Source organism: Emydura macquarii, unplaced genomic scaffold, assembly GCF_026122565.2.
Source record: "Emydura macquarii macquarii isolate MOO-44397 ecotype Brisbane River unplaced genomic scaffold, CSIRO-AGI_Emac_v2 contig_1551, whole genome shotgun sequence".
NCBI lineage: Eukaryota > Metazoa > Chordata > Testudines > Chelidae > Emydura > Emydura macquarii.
This window is the reverse complement of record NW_027131688.1, coordinates 6,865,980-6,881,091: the sequence shown is the minus strand read 5'-3', so window position 1 is coordinate 6,881,091 and position 15,112 is coordinate 6,865,980.

The window sequence follows — 15,112 nt, the reverse complement described above, 5'->3', positions numbered from 1 at the left end:
CAAGAAGAGCAGTGGCAAGATAGACTCGCTCTGCAGGCCCTGCAAAACTCTCAACTCATGCACTCTTTCCTAGTCTCCACCCCCAAGCGATCTAGGAGGAGGTTGAGCAGGGTGCAGTATGTGCTCCACTCCATGTCGGGTGAGGGGAGCAGAAAGAGGCGCCGGCCAGTCTCTTTAAGAAATGGGAATGTGTTGTTTGCTGTTTGCACATTGAAACTTTGCTCTGTGTCCCCTCCCAGCCTCATTACAGTGCATGCAAAGTGTTGAAATAATTTCCTTTCCCTCCACTGTTAATGACCAAAAATAAAAATTTATTGCTTTAAAGATCAACAAGTGCAGAGTCCTGCACTTAGGACGGAAGAATCTCATGCACAGCTACAGACTGGGGACCGATAAGCTTGGCAGCAGTTCTGCAGAAAAGAACCTGGGGGTTACAGTGGATAAGAAGCTGGATATGAGTCAGCAGTGTGCCCTGGTTGCCAAGAAGGCTAATAGCATATTGGGCTGCATTAGTAGGAGCATTGCCAGCAGATCGGGGGAAGTGATTATTCCCCTCTATTCGGCATTGGTGAGGCCGCATTTGGAGTACTGCGTACAGTTTTGGGCCCCCCACTACAAAAAGGATGTGGACAAGTTGGAGAGAGTCCAGCGGAGGGCAACAAAAATGATTAGGGGGCTGGAGCACAAGACTTATGAGCAGAGGCTGAGGGAACTAGGCTTGTTTAGTCTGCAAAAGAGAAGAATGAGGGGGCATTTGATAGCAGCCTTTAACTACCTGAAAAAGGGGTTCCAGGGAGGATGGAGCTAGGCTGTTCTCAGTGGTGGCAGATGACAGAACAAGGAGCAATGGTCTCAAGTTGCAGTGGGGGAGGTCTAGGTTGAATATTAGGAAAAACTTTTTCACTATGAGGGTGGTGAAGCACTGGAATTGGTTACCTGGGGAGGTGGTGGAATCTTCATCCTTAGAGGTTTTTAAGCTGCGGCTTGACAAAGCCCTGGCTGGGATGATTTAGCCCAGGTTAATCCTGCTTTGAGCAGGGGGTTGGACTAGATGACCTCCTGAGGTCCCTTCCAACTCTAACATTTTATGATTCTGTGATCATTAGCACTGAGGGGTGGGACTAGCACAGTGCTGTAATGCTGGGGTATGGGTGGGGAATGGGAAGGGAAGACAAAACACAGATTTTTCAGAAACATTAGGTCTCATTGCAAAACCGATTTTTCAAGGCTTCCCTGAGGCACAGCGCTTTGTGGTTGGCTCTCAGCATTGCACTTCTGTCTGGCTGCTCAAAATTGGCAGCCAGTCTATCTGCCTCCACGACCCAACCCAACGGCAACTTCTCCCCTTTTGTCTCACAGACATCATGGAGCACACAGCATGCAGAGATAACTGCTGGGATGTTTTTTTCACTGAGGTCTAGCCTAGTGAGTAAACTGCGCCAGCGTGCCTTTAAACGTCCAAATGCACATTTCACAACCATTCTGCACTTGCTGAGCCTATTATTGAACCTCTCCTTCTCGCTGTCCAGGTGCCCAGTGAAGGGCTTCATCAGCCAGAGGAGCAATGGGTACACAGGGTCTCCAAGGATCACTAATGGCATTTCAACATCGCCAGTATTTGTTTTTTGATCAGGGAAGAAAGTCCCTGCTTGCATCTTTTGGAACGGACCTCAGTTCCTAAAGATGCATTCATCACGCACTTTTCCAGACCACCCCACATTGATGTCAGTGAAGCGCCCCTTGTGATCCACCCAGTTTGGGAACCCCATTGCAGAAAACCCATCCACTACGTCCTGCACATTTCCCAAAGTCACTACCCTTCTTAGCAGAAGTCTGTTAATAGCCCAGCAAACTTGTATTACAGCAGCTCCCACGGTGGATTTACCAACTCCAAATTGATTCCCAACTGACTGGTAGCAGTCTGGCATTGCTAGCTTCCACAGAGTGATGGCCACTCTCTTCTCCACTGTCAGAGCTGGTCTCAAGTGAGTGTTCATGCGTTTCAGGGCTGGGGACAGCTCTGCACAGAGTTCAGAGAAAGTGGCCTTTCACATATGAAAGTTCTGCAGCCACTGCTCATCGTCCCACAACTTCATAACGATGAGATCCCACCAGTCACTGCTTGTTTCCCGGGACCAGAAGCGGTGCTCCGCTGACTGCAAATGTTACATGACAGCCAGCAGCAAACAGGAATTGTTTCATTCTATGGCTTGTAGCAGGGTGTCTTGAGTAACATCACAGTTTTCAGCGCTGCAACCCCTGTCTCTCTCTTGAAAATACTGTAGGATAAGACGTGAAGTGTTTGTGATGCTCACAATAATAGTGCAGAGCTGACTGGGCTCCATGCCTGTCCAGCAAAGGCGTGCGCGGGGCAGAGACTGAAGGGTTTAGAAAAATGGCGCGATAAAGCATTAGTCTGTTTGTTTGGGACAAGAAGGGAGAGGGCGGGAGGACGTTGCATCATGGGAGGACGATAACCTTCCCAAAAGCCTCTGCAGCTAGTTGCACTGTGAGATAGCTACCCACGGTGCACTGCTCTGATTGTCGACCCAAGCGCGGCTAGAGGGGATGCAATCCCCTGAGCAATGAGTGTGATGTGATCACGCTCCTGTGACTTCTAAAATCCGGCGGACGAAAGTCAATTTAAAATAAATCAACTTCACTCCGCAGTGTAGACATATCCCAAGACACATAGTACAATAAACCGACTCGGCCACATTATACCAGTCGTCAGACACACAGAGAACTGATATACGTGGGCACCAAGGATGAGAGGGCTGTAGCAGTAGTGACTTGTTTCATCAGTGTACATTTGCCGTCTGTCCAGAAAAAAGGGGTAATGTCCTTTCTTGGTTTCATTCTTTGTCCTGCAATGCCATCTTGCCAGATACAACCTCCCCACCCAGGCTACCTTTTAAAAAGAAATATTCCTGAAGCTTCAGTCCCCTTCTGCCCCTTGGAAGTAGCAATGTCCATCACACTTGGGAGGAGTTTCCTGCAAATGTTCACAAAGCCACTTCATTGTTCTCCTTCAAATTCCTCCTTAAAACTTTCCCTTGACAACAGTTAGGCTGCTGATTTGCTGAGAACACTGCCAGTCATGCTGTCCAATATTGTCTCATTGCTTCTTTGTACAGCCCCATTTGTCTGTTCCCATCTCTTGTCTTATTTTGGATTGCCAGCTCCCTGGGGCAGGGACCGTCTTTTTGGTCTGCGTTTGTAAAGCACTTAGCATGCTGGTGTCCTCATCCATGACAAGAGCTCCCAGGTGCTATGATAATGCAAACAATCAATAATAATAACCAGGCTCGAGAGCAAAGGAGGATAAACTGGAAATGTAGCTGGGTGGCATGAAAACAAGAGGATCAGAAGGGGTGGAATCCAGAGGTTGAAGGGAATTCAGCTGCGGGCTAGTATCATGCAAAATGGTTTGTGGTAGAGAGGGTTACTAAGCTCCATGACACAACCTGTGACATCAAAGGGAAACAGTTTACACACCCGTTGTGCCATCTGTCACATTGTATATGGGGTGAACCAATGCATCCAAATTCAGTGTGAGGAAGAGAAAAAAATCAAAAGTAAATGAATGTTCTGCTCCGGGAGCCTGCGTGCGCCAAAGCAACGTTTTGTTGTTCTCCTGTTCACATCCTGGTGCTTAGCTGGCAATACCTTACCTAGTGATCTGTCATCGCTTTGCAGCGGCTTCCTTCTGTACTTATGGGATTGCAGTGAATTCTACCGTACGTTCTTTCCGTTCTCTGAAGCATTGGCTCACGGGTCAGACAGCTAAATCCTTCTGCACCCTACTACACTGCTATCTCGGAGGAGCAGGGTAGGCTGTGATCGTGTATTACATGCGGACTACTAAACCGTTTGAGACCCTTTCGACATTTCCCTTTAGATTTCTACAGTTAGTGCCTAAAAGTTGCATCTGCCTCTGGCTCCTTTGAAGCGGCAGAGACGCAAACAACATCTGGGGTGTGTTTTGTGCTGGAGACTGTTGGAGGACTGCGGACGCTGAAACAGAAAAGTAAAGGAAATAACGTGAAAACTGGAGAGAGAAAAAGAAGGAAGGAAAAGGAGATCAGCTTCTGGAATGTCTGATTAGATCGAGTTGTGTGCAGGCCCTGCTTTCCCTCCCTCCCTCCCCTTGTGGGCTGCCCACTAGGTCAGGCTCATGCGACTGCATTTCAGAAGCTTTTCTATTTATTTTTCTGACTACTGGGTTCAGGGATGGAAGGGGCTTGGGATGGGAAGATATTGGAGAACAGGTTATCTCAGAGTGCTTCGGAAGTAACTTCTTTTCCACATGGAGACTCAGGGCTCCTACATTTTAATCTGCTGTGGTCTGTTTCTTCTTTCATTTGGTTAGAGGCTCTCTCTCCCCGCCAGTGATTTAAGGTGCCTGGGGAGGAGATAGGGGGGTGAGGCAATGGGGGTAGGGGTGAAGATCACACGATGGAGGGGTTATTGAGAAACAACAACACTGAGCTGGGGAATGAAAGCAGTGTTGCGAGACTCTACCAGATGGCGTGCCAAAAGAATATGATGGGACGCAAGAGGCAGCAGGATCCATGGAGTTGAGAGACAACTCACATTTCAATTAAATAAATAACGAGTTGTTCATTGCCTTTGCTGGGGCAGTTTCATAGTTTTGCCGTGATTTGACTGATTCACTGACTAATCAATGATCTACAAAAACACCCCCTTGTTTATTATGATTTATATTATCGTAGCATCTGGCAGCCCCAGTCATGGACCAAGTCCCCACTGTGCTAGGTGCTGTACAAACACAGAACAAAAAGACGGCTCTCAAACCGGTTGCTTTATATCTTCATGGATCTTTGTACGTATGAACCAAGAGCACTATGCAGTACTTCCACAAGATGGCTGAAAGACACAAATGTGGAAAAATTTCTATTTGGTCCACCTCAACATACACTAATTCCCAGCAACAGTATGGTACTTGGTATGTTCTGCGGCTGATGAACATGTTGCTAGCATTAAAGTTTTCTTGACATTTACATTGACAGCAAACTATGCTAGCCCCAGTTCTTACAGTGGTCATCTGTTCATCCCCACTTCATTACAAGGAATGATTGAATTAATTCTTTCCTTCCTGTCAATGGCTGTCACCACTTCTGCTTTGTCGACTTTTGCTCTTTCATCACTTCTGCTTTGCTGTGTGAAAAGTTACCTGTGACTTTTTTGTATCAGGATATCGATCTTAATGACTCTAGTTTAAAGAGCTTTTCGTGAGGGCTTTCTCTGTGTAGTTCTGCTGTTCTGTGACTGATATGGTGGTATGGGTGATGGAGCCCTCGTCAGTTATGCTTTCACTTCTGCATTCTTACTCCCAGTGTTAAAGAGTCAGGTTTATGGGACTCATTGAAAAGCACTCTGGGCAGAGACAGTTTTTGTATGTTTGTTGCATTTCTTGATCCCTGAGGCCTTCATAAGATTTCTCGTCCCCCGTGTTTTCTTACTAAAAATGTTGGCATGAAAAGCAGGTCTTTGTTGCTTAGGTCCTCATCCACTCGTGCTGATTGTCCTTCACATGAAGTCGCACTCTGGTTGTGACATTTTAACCCCCTCCGCAGCAACAATGTCTGACATCACAAACCGCATTAGGATTTAAAATAATTTCACAGGAGGTGAGGCGATATGGGCCACCAGGCTCTGCAATAATGAAGCGCCTGAGGGTGGACTGTCTCACAGCCTGATTTCCCCCCACCACACCAGAGATCACAGGTGCTTCTCCTGGCCTAATCTGTTCTACCAGAGCAGAGACCTGAGGGGGAAAAGGGAAAGTCTGCCGTGTCTTGATCTGAGACCTGAAGGGTAGTCCGTTCTTAGGGCTTGATACTTCCTGAGTCTTTCCAAATTAATTTTTAATTCCTTCTCTCTGTTCCCATCTGGCTCTGAGCCAAATGGGGACACACACACACACACACACACACACACACACACAATAGATCAAACACATCCTCTTCCTACAGTTTGATTACAGTGTAAGCCGGTAACAACGGTCAACTACACACCAAAGCCTTTTGTTTCCCAAGCTTGTTTGTTTCTAGGATTTTTCCTGCAGATATCTTTCTGCTCGTGGGAGGGGCTGCAATCCTTTTTTGTATCCTGGCAGAAATTAACTGACTGCACCAGCACTAGCATGACTCTGCAACAATTCCCCTGCATGTCAGAGCAGGGCTCAAGCACCTGATAACAGGATGCAATGACATATTCCTGCGCAGGGTCCTAGAGTCTGCCCGGCTATTTCAGGCTCCTAATGCTAGCTAGAACCAGTGGGGGTCTCCGGCACCCGGGGACCAATGCTTAAATTTGCAACACTCCCCCCCCCCCCCCCCCCCGGCCTCACGCGCTCTTGCGCAGGGCAGGAGGGGTCCCCGGCTCCCACCAGACAATGCCACCCCCCAGGTGTCTGTACCTGTGTGTGTGTGTGTGTGTGTGTGTGTGTGTGTGGGGGGGGGGGGGGGGGGAAACGCCACTTTCCTCCTTCTGCGCCCCAGGGACTTTCTGGCAGTCATGGCGGCAGCTGCCTCTCCTGCTCAAAGCCTCCTGCGCCCCCTGCCAGTCGTGGAGGGCCCGGTCGGCACCCCCTCCCAGGCCAGCACCCGGGGGCCTGGCTCTTCCCCCTCCCCCCATTGGTACGCCTCTGGCTTTAACCAAACAATCAAATTTCCCTGAGCAGTTTCCCTGAGCTCAGTTATTCTCCCTCAAATTGCCTGTTGTATTCCTCTTAACCTGTGCCCTGTCACACATAGAAGTCCCACCTCTGGGAGGTATTGTAATCTCGATGGCTTACTTCCACCTAGATTATGATGTGCTGCACTCCGCTGCAGTGTCCTGAGATGTGTTTGCATAAGTGATGGGACACAAACACAAATCCTGTTCCCTGGTGTCTCAATTTTCCTTTGGAAAAAGGCAACGCTTTACTCAGGACCTTTCATTTCAAAGGTCAAGTTGCCTGAGACTGGCAGCAAAGGCGCCTGGCTGTGATCTCACTCACATTGTCTTACACTGGAATAACTTCCCTCACCCCCCAACCCCCAGGATTGTCCCGGCATCTCCAGGAATTGAAGATTAATTTGTAATGGGAGATTGTGTTAAGTGATGACACATCCATGAATACGTCCAACCAAAATAGCTACCTCCCTTCCTCTGCAGTACCCCGCCAATCCATCCGCATCAGCTGTTGAATCAGGAGTACCAAGGCCTGGGCAGCCTGTTGCCCACAACCACTGTACGTGATAACTCATACATGGACAGGCAGCCCCCCCTGCACATCTCAGTAATCAATGCCCCTGACTGCCCTTCCCCACTGGCTTCTGACCGGGGCCTCCAACTCTGGTTCCCCTGGGTCGCTAGGTAGTTTAGCTCACTCCCCACACCAAAAACTCCACCCCTCCCTCACGGGGGTAAACAAAAGTCCCAAAGCATCACCCAGTCTTTTCTCTGGCTCACAGCCCTCCCTTGAAGGTCTGTCAATCTTCACCCCTCTCCAGGGTGCAGCAGCAATTTCCCCTACAGAGGCCGTCAGTTCGAAGGCAGCTCACTGCCCCTCCACCTTTGGGGCCCTAGACAATGAAAGCAGGTGTCAAACCTGGCTGCCAGTTCTCCATGATTCTCCTCCCCTGAGGCTGCTTCCTCTGCTCCCCCACGGTCCCTTCACTCCACCTCTGGCTTTCTAGAGAAAGCAACACCTGCCCTTTGAGGTCCCTTACCCAGGCATCTGGATGCTGTTTAGGCCTGGCCCCTCCTGGGGTGGGCACTCATCCCACCAACCATGTCTGCTCTGCATTACTGCAGCTGCCCCAGTTCCAAGGTTTCCAGCAGTCAAGGATCATCAGGACATAGACATGACCTGGATTTCACCCCCTTTGCCCTGGGTGTGTCCCCTGGGTGACATAAGAACCTCTATGGTGGCTCTACACCAGTGTTTCTCAATTAAATTTGGCCACGGAACCCTTTTGAACTCCATAAATAATTGCGGAACCCCCCAAACTCTTAACACCAAACGTCAGCATTTCTCAATTAAATTTCACTTAAATTACACTTGCACTAGATACCCTCCGCCGACAAACCCGGGACATCTTCCCTTTTTCGGCGGCCCGGAGAACAGCTGCTCTCGGCGGCGCGGGGAACAGCTGCTCGTGGAACCCTAGCAGTGTTCCCGTGGAACCCCAGGGTTCCGCGGAACACCAGTTGAGAAACACTGCTCTACACACTTGAGAATTAATGGGATTCCTCGCTTGTCTAGTTAAGACAGCTCTGTCAGTGGTTCAAAGCGGGCTTAACGGGGAGAGAACGTGGCCCACTGTGTGTAGAATGGGACTTGGAGGCTGGGTGCTTAGTGCAGAGAGCCTGAAGATATCTGCTTTGTCATTCTCACCTTTGCTTTTCGGCATTCAGGTCCGCAACTTGTCTCAACTGCCCGGAGCCCACTGGAGACCAGCACGAATTAGCGAATGGGTGAAAAGCAGGAGAACCCCACCTAAAAACAAACCAAAAATCTTTTAAAAAAGCCACACGTTGGAACTTGGGGAAGATACTTCTTGATAGCGAACCGTGCCCTCATCAGTCATCACTATTGCAATTTGATGCAGAGTCCGCAACACAGACAACGTTGTAGGAGTCTAAGCTGCAGGCTTTGCTGTTGATTCACGAATTCTTAAGCTCTGCATTTGCCATGCTTCTGACTTATTTTATTATCCAAATATGCTACAGGAATAAAGTGAGCCCTCATAATGCTTGGAACAAATTCAGTGGGAGTCGGTCAGATTCCAAATCAAAGCGTTCCTATCGTCCTGATTACGACTACAGGTAGACTATTTTCTTTGCTTCTGATTGTAAAATAAATGTGCATTCAAATCCTACATTGCTTTTTAAAACACTCTTCTGTTGCATTGCTCAGATAGAAATTTGCATACATGTTCTTGTAATTACAGCTACTAAATAAATCTGGGAATCTCTTATAAAAATAACCTTCGGTGTTCTTGAAGACTACCATGCAAAGAGCTCATGTTACATAATCCTAAATTATACCCTATGTAAAACTACTTAATATTCCATTTAATGATGGGATGCATCCAGATGAAAGGGGCAACATAAAATGTAATTTCCTTATTATTACATGTTCAAAGAGCAGTATCATTCAGTGAGTGAAGCATAGTAATGGGAAACAGGAAATTCATGGGTCCTAATATTCCTAGCTCTTATACTCCACACTCAAAGACTTTGGGCAAATCACTTAACCTTTCTTCATCAGTTTCCCTAGCTGTAAAATGGGGATAGTTATACAGACCAACCTACCTCATATTATTATTATGGGAATGTTATGGTGGCAGATTATTATTTATTTATTGCACTAGTGCCTATAGGCCTATTGTCGTGCTAGGCATTGTACAGACAGGTATCACAAAGGCAGTCCCTGCACAAGATAGCTCACAAGCTCGGATTCTGGCAATATGTAATGGAGGAATGAACAGAAAGATGTGGTGGGGAGAAGAATCATGCGGGGGAGGACAAGGTAACAGTCAAGGCAGGTTTAATAGATTCCAAGACCAGACGGGACCATTGTGATTATCTAGTCTGACGTCCTGTGTTACCCAGGCCAGAGAATTTCCCCCAAAATAATTTGTAGAGCAGATCTTTTAGAAAAACATCCCATCTTGATTTTAAAATTGTCAGTGATGGAGAATCCACTTGGACCCTTGGTAAACTGTTCCAATGGTTAAATACTCTCACCACTAAAAACATATGCATTATTTCCAGTCTAAATTTGTCTAGCTTTGGTTTCTAGCCATTGGATCATGCTAGACCTCTCTCTGCTAGATTGAAGAGCCCACTATTAAATATCCGTTCCCCATGTAGATACTTATAGACTGGGACCAAGCCACCCCTTAATCTCCTTGTTAAGACTGAGCTCTTTGAGTCTATCCACATAAGGTATGTTTTCTAATCCTTTAATCATGCTCATGGCTTCTCTCTGAACCCGCTCCAATTTAGCTTGAATTGTGGGAACCGGATTTGCATAAGTTTGTAGTCTCAGTGGTTCCAGTAGTCACAGGTGGCCACCAACCTAGCCAAGATGTTAATCCAAAGTCAACAGGACTCTTTCCGATGATTCCAGTGGGTTTTGAATCCGGCCTTACCAGTAGTAATTTGTATTCATCACTGGGTTAAAAGAGGAGGAGATGGGGCTTTGTGAATTTTGACAGGGAGTTTTTGAGAGGATTAATTAGAAAGTGTAAATGGAAAGCTCTGTATAGGACTAAGCATTAACGTGTATTATCTATTACTGGAAATTGAAATGTTCTGTTTCTCACCCTGTCATTTAACTATCTTCTGTGAGCATTAAATTGAGCCTGGTGTTTGTGACAAGGCGAGTAAACAGACGGGTCGTAAAAGGAGTTTAATAACCAGCTCGTTTACTGGGACATATTTAATGGTTAAAAAGTATTTTAGGAAATGTAGCTCCTGAAAGAGTAAATTGTTTTTGCTTTCTCTCATTTGGTGGATGTTCAGGAAGACGCATGTATTTATGTTGGAGAGAATACACAGGATGTAGAAGGGTTTATAGAGCAAAGAGGAAATTAAAAGTGAATCTCTTCTAGTTAGTGCACCTAATCTGTGTTTCACTGGAAGCACACCACTTTTCATTTAAAGTGAGCATCTAACTAGAAAACAATTAGGGTTGGGTAAGACCATTACCCCTTAGACGGCAGATATGACACCTGTGAGTTTAACCCAAAACAGTCCCATGAACCTGCCACTCTTTAGGATGGCTGGTGCAAGCAGTAATACTAGTCCAGGTTTTTAAGGGTGGGATTTCCAAAAGCATACCATGAGCCAGGAACATAAGTCCTGTTTTCAGGCTGAAAAGCAGGCCCTAAATGTTTTGTTTAGTCAGTATAACAATGGATATGTATGAGGTGTCTGACTGTACATAAAGCACAAACTACTCTTCAGTCATTGCACTGAACACATGCAGGGTTGATACATCAGGATTCATTTTTATCTTATTCCACCTAGTGTTTTAAAGACATATTTCTTTCACAAAATGGAAGGAAAATTACATGCTCTTTTGTCTGGATGCTTTTACTGTGTAGTGCACATCATTGCCACAAGCCTAATCTCTCTCTCACCCGCGCCCTGGGTTTTTATATTGTTCTCTTGAAAGACTCTAATGCCATAAAGCCACACATAATTTTGTATCAGAAGTTCAGCTGCCACCTGGAAACTGATTTTTCTTCAACTAGTGATATACAGATCTGGAAGACACATATCTTCAACCACTGACTTTCCCCAGAAAGCAGCTTGCAAACAGCTTTTCAAGAATAGGTGCTGAAGGATTGATAACTCCTGACAAACTCTGTACCCATTTCTAATGTGACCATCATGGTAGCTGGATGTTCCACAACGTTGAGGGATACATCGTCATCCCCTCTAAATGGGTGAACGCCCCTCTGCTCTACATCAATAGCTGCTCTCTTAAAATGATCAGACCCAATGTTCTACTTCCAAGATAGCTTTGCCAGGATGATTTATGACCTGATTAACTGGGAAACACCTGTGTAAACATGTCTAGGGTCATGCTCTGAACATAGAAAGATTTAAACTCAACCCACTCTCTAGTGCTAGCAAATTTCATAGCTGAAGGACCTCTGCGATGAATGCATTGGCCTTTACATCTGTAAGCTGAAACCTGTGCTCTGAAAGCCAAAGCATTTCCCATGAGCATAGGTGATGTACTAGGTTGCCAAGAGATAGATAGGTCCTCTCTGAGACAGATGTGCCAGTGCTTATTTAGGGCCTTACAGAAAAAGACCAGCACCTTGAACTGGATCCAGAACTGAGCTGGCAGCCAATGTGGAATGTGAAGTACTGGAGCCATATGGTCTTGTTTGTTTGTACCAGTTAAGAAGTAGGCTACTCCATGCTGTACCATCTATAGCTTCCAGGTGGCCCTCAAGGTCAGTCCAAGGTACAGTGAATTAAAGTAATCTAGCCTGGCGGTAACAAGACCATGGATCACCAGGGTTAGACCTGTCTCTGGAAAGATGGACACAGATGACTATCTAGAAGAAGAAGAGGAAAGAAGGTGTTTTTAGCCACAAGTTACTATCTGGGCACCCAGGTGCAGTGATGTGTTCAGTATTGTATTTTGTATAGATAGGCTGTAGCTCAAAAGGAATTATTTTGGGGAAGTTCTCTGGCCTGGGATATACAGGAGGTCACACTAGGTGATCGCAGTGACCCTTCTGGCTTTAAAGACTATGAATAGTACCCTGAGATTGTGCACTTCTCTGACCCACAGAGAGCAGAAACTCTCCATAATGGGTGAAGTCACATGGCAGTCAGTTCCACCTGCCAACCAGTTCCACCTTCATCTTTCCCAAAGTGGGTTCAAGCCAAGTACTTTTTATTCAGGTCTCCAGTTAGTTTACGTACTCTGTCAGCAGGGAGACATATTGTCCATCTTTACTGAAAAGGAGATATATAGTTGGGTGTCAACATCTATTGATAGCGCTGCCATCCATAACATCCTACAGTCTCTCCTACCAATCTCACAAAAATCTTGCCTAAAGGAAGGGACAAGAAGGAGCTCTGTGTAGGGGAGGGTCCTTGGGATGTCCGAGTATTTGCTCATCTATGTAAGTGGAATGAGCAACGCCAGATTAAAGTAATTTCATAAAATTCTACCAAGTCCTTTAGGTGAGTCAGAAGCACCTTGTGATTAATTTGTGGCAAAGTTGCCAACAAATCTGAGAGTATTAGCATAGAACTTCAATCACTGCTGTTAGTTTCATGGCTGCGCAAGAAGCTATGTCTGTAAACTGATTGCAGGAAGTCTAAAATGTTGGCTGTGGGTCTGGAGTTGGTATTCATAATTGTCTTTTCCAAGAAAGAGAGATTGTGTATTAGGTATGTTAGCAAGATTATTAACACTGAGAGGTGTGTTCTTGAGCACAGACTGTTATGTCTTTGCAAGGAAAAAATAGTGTATTTTCAATATGTGCTAACTAGCATGTTTTAAAATTCTAATGTAGACAAAGCAAGTTGTAGTTTTAACGTATTAGCTGGTTGAGGTAAATCGTACATTCCCCACAACGGCTAAAGTAGGTAGTGCTGTAGCTCAGGTGATAATTGTTAGTGTGGCAAAGCTCAAAAACATCAGGGGAGTTGCACATAATAGAATTTTTTTTTTTAAACACACTAAGAAATTACATAAAAAAACCCCGACATTAAAAGAATACTATAAGCTATTAAGGTTGCAAAATTAAGCACTCCAAAAGTTAGGACATGCCAGATACAGAGTTGCCTATGCAACTGTAATTTGTCCCCTTTCTGCACGTACATTATGATAGTCTTTAATTACAAGATCACATGCTATTTTTTCCACAGGGCCTACCATGCCTCATTCAATGTGTAGGACGGATGCACAGGGAGGCAGAATTAAGGTTTCACAGACAGCCCTAAATCTGGCATTTCCTAACTTTCGAGTGCTTAACTTTGCAACCTAAGTAATGTTATTTTAACATAGGATTTTTGTTTTGTTTTTGGATTAATATTGTATTAGTTTATTGGCTATAGATGCAAGGAATTGAGGCGCTTGGATTGGGGTGATAACACAGACAATGAGGCCTGGGGATTTCTCTTATACAATGGGAATCCCCATGCAGTCATATATGCTCTGGCTGCTTTGAACTGCCTCCAGGTGGGAAATGGCAGGAGAGCATATGGATCTGGACTTCTGTTTCTGAAATTGTTTTTCAATTAGTTGTCATTAAAATTGTTGATCTGCAGAGATGGGCCCAAACTGAAACATCAGACCTCAGAACCCGCTGGAACTTGGAGAGATTTTGGATCAAGATCTGAACTTTGCAGCTTGGGTCCATTTCTAATTATGAGCCCAGCCAAAGGCACAGGTCAGTGAATTACAATCACAATTTGTATTAGGACTGTCTGTTATATCCAAGAGAATAAGCTCAGTTCTGACCACTTATACCAAACAGATAACTGGATATTACCCCAGTGTAATGGAAAATGCCAGCCCTACACCACCCGCTTCCAGTCCCCAGCATAGGGGGCAGGTTTGAGTGATATGACACAGGTTTGAGTGCATTGCGCTTGGGCAGTCCAGGGGGGCTGGCAGATGGCTCCTTGAAGCTCCTCTTAATTATGCTGGAGTCCAGCTATGCCAGGAATGGAAGCCACAACCATCTTCCTTGCACCGCCCCACCTCCGCTGCATCCAAGGGAGACTTACTTCATCTGTTTACAGTAACCACCAAAAATCGCTGACTTACATGTGCGCATACAAGCTGTATGAATGAGCTCCTCTCACACAGAAAAGAGCTACAAAAATGATTCAAGGGCTGGCAAAAATGCTTTACAGTGAAACTTAAGGAACTCAATCAGTTTATTTTATCAAAAAGATTGAGGTGTTCCAATTACAGTGAACCAATAACTTCAGGGAAAGAAAATAGGAGGTACTTAACGGGCTTTTTAATTTAGCACAGACAGGCAAAACAAGAACCAATACCTGGAAGTTAAAGCCATACAAATTCATCTTAAAAAGGCACAGTTGTTTAACTAGGAGGGTGATTAACCACTGCCAAGGGAAGTGGTGGATTCTCCATCTCTTGATGTCTCAAGGCAAGGCTGGATGCCTTTCTGGATGATTAGAGAGACAAGGTGGGTGAAGTAATATCTTTTATTGGACCAACTTCTGTTGGTGACAGAGATGCTTTTGAGTTACACAGAGCTTTTATTCAGGTCTGGGATTTGTCAGTGTTACAGCTAAAGACAAGGTAGAACAGATTGTTTGGCATAAGGAGTTAACATGTTGTAAGAGACCATTCGTGGTGAAGTGGGCAGTTTACACCTCCAAAGTCACAGGACAAAGGAAAGCTGTTTGGGTTATAGCTGTAATAAGCCATGAATCCAGTGTCTTTATTAAGACCATGGTTTTTAGCGTCCAGCAGTTATGATTTTATGCTCCCAGGCTCATCTCTTGAAGGAGTTGTGCAGGTTTCCTTTGAGGACTGAGAGGTCCGCTGTGGAGTGATCGTTTTGTGAGAGGCGTTCAC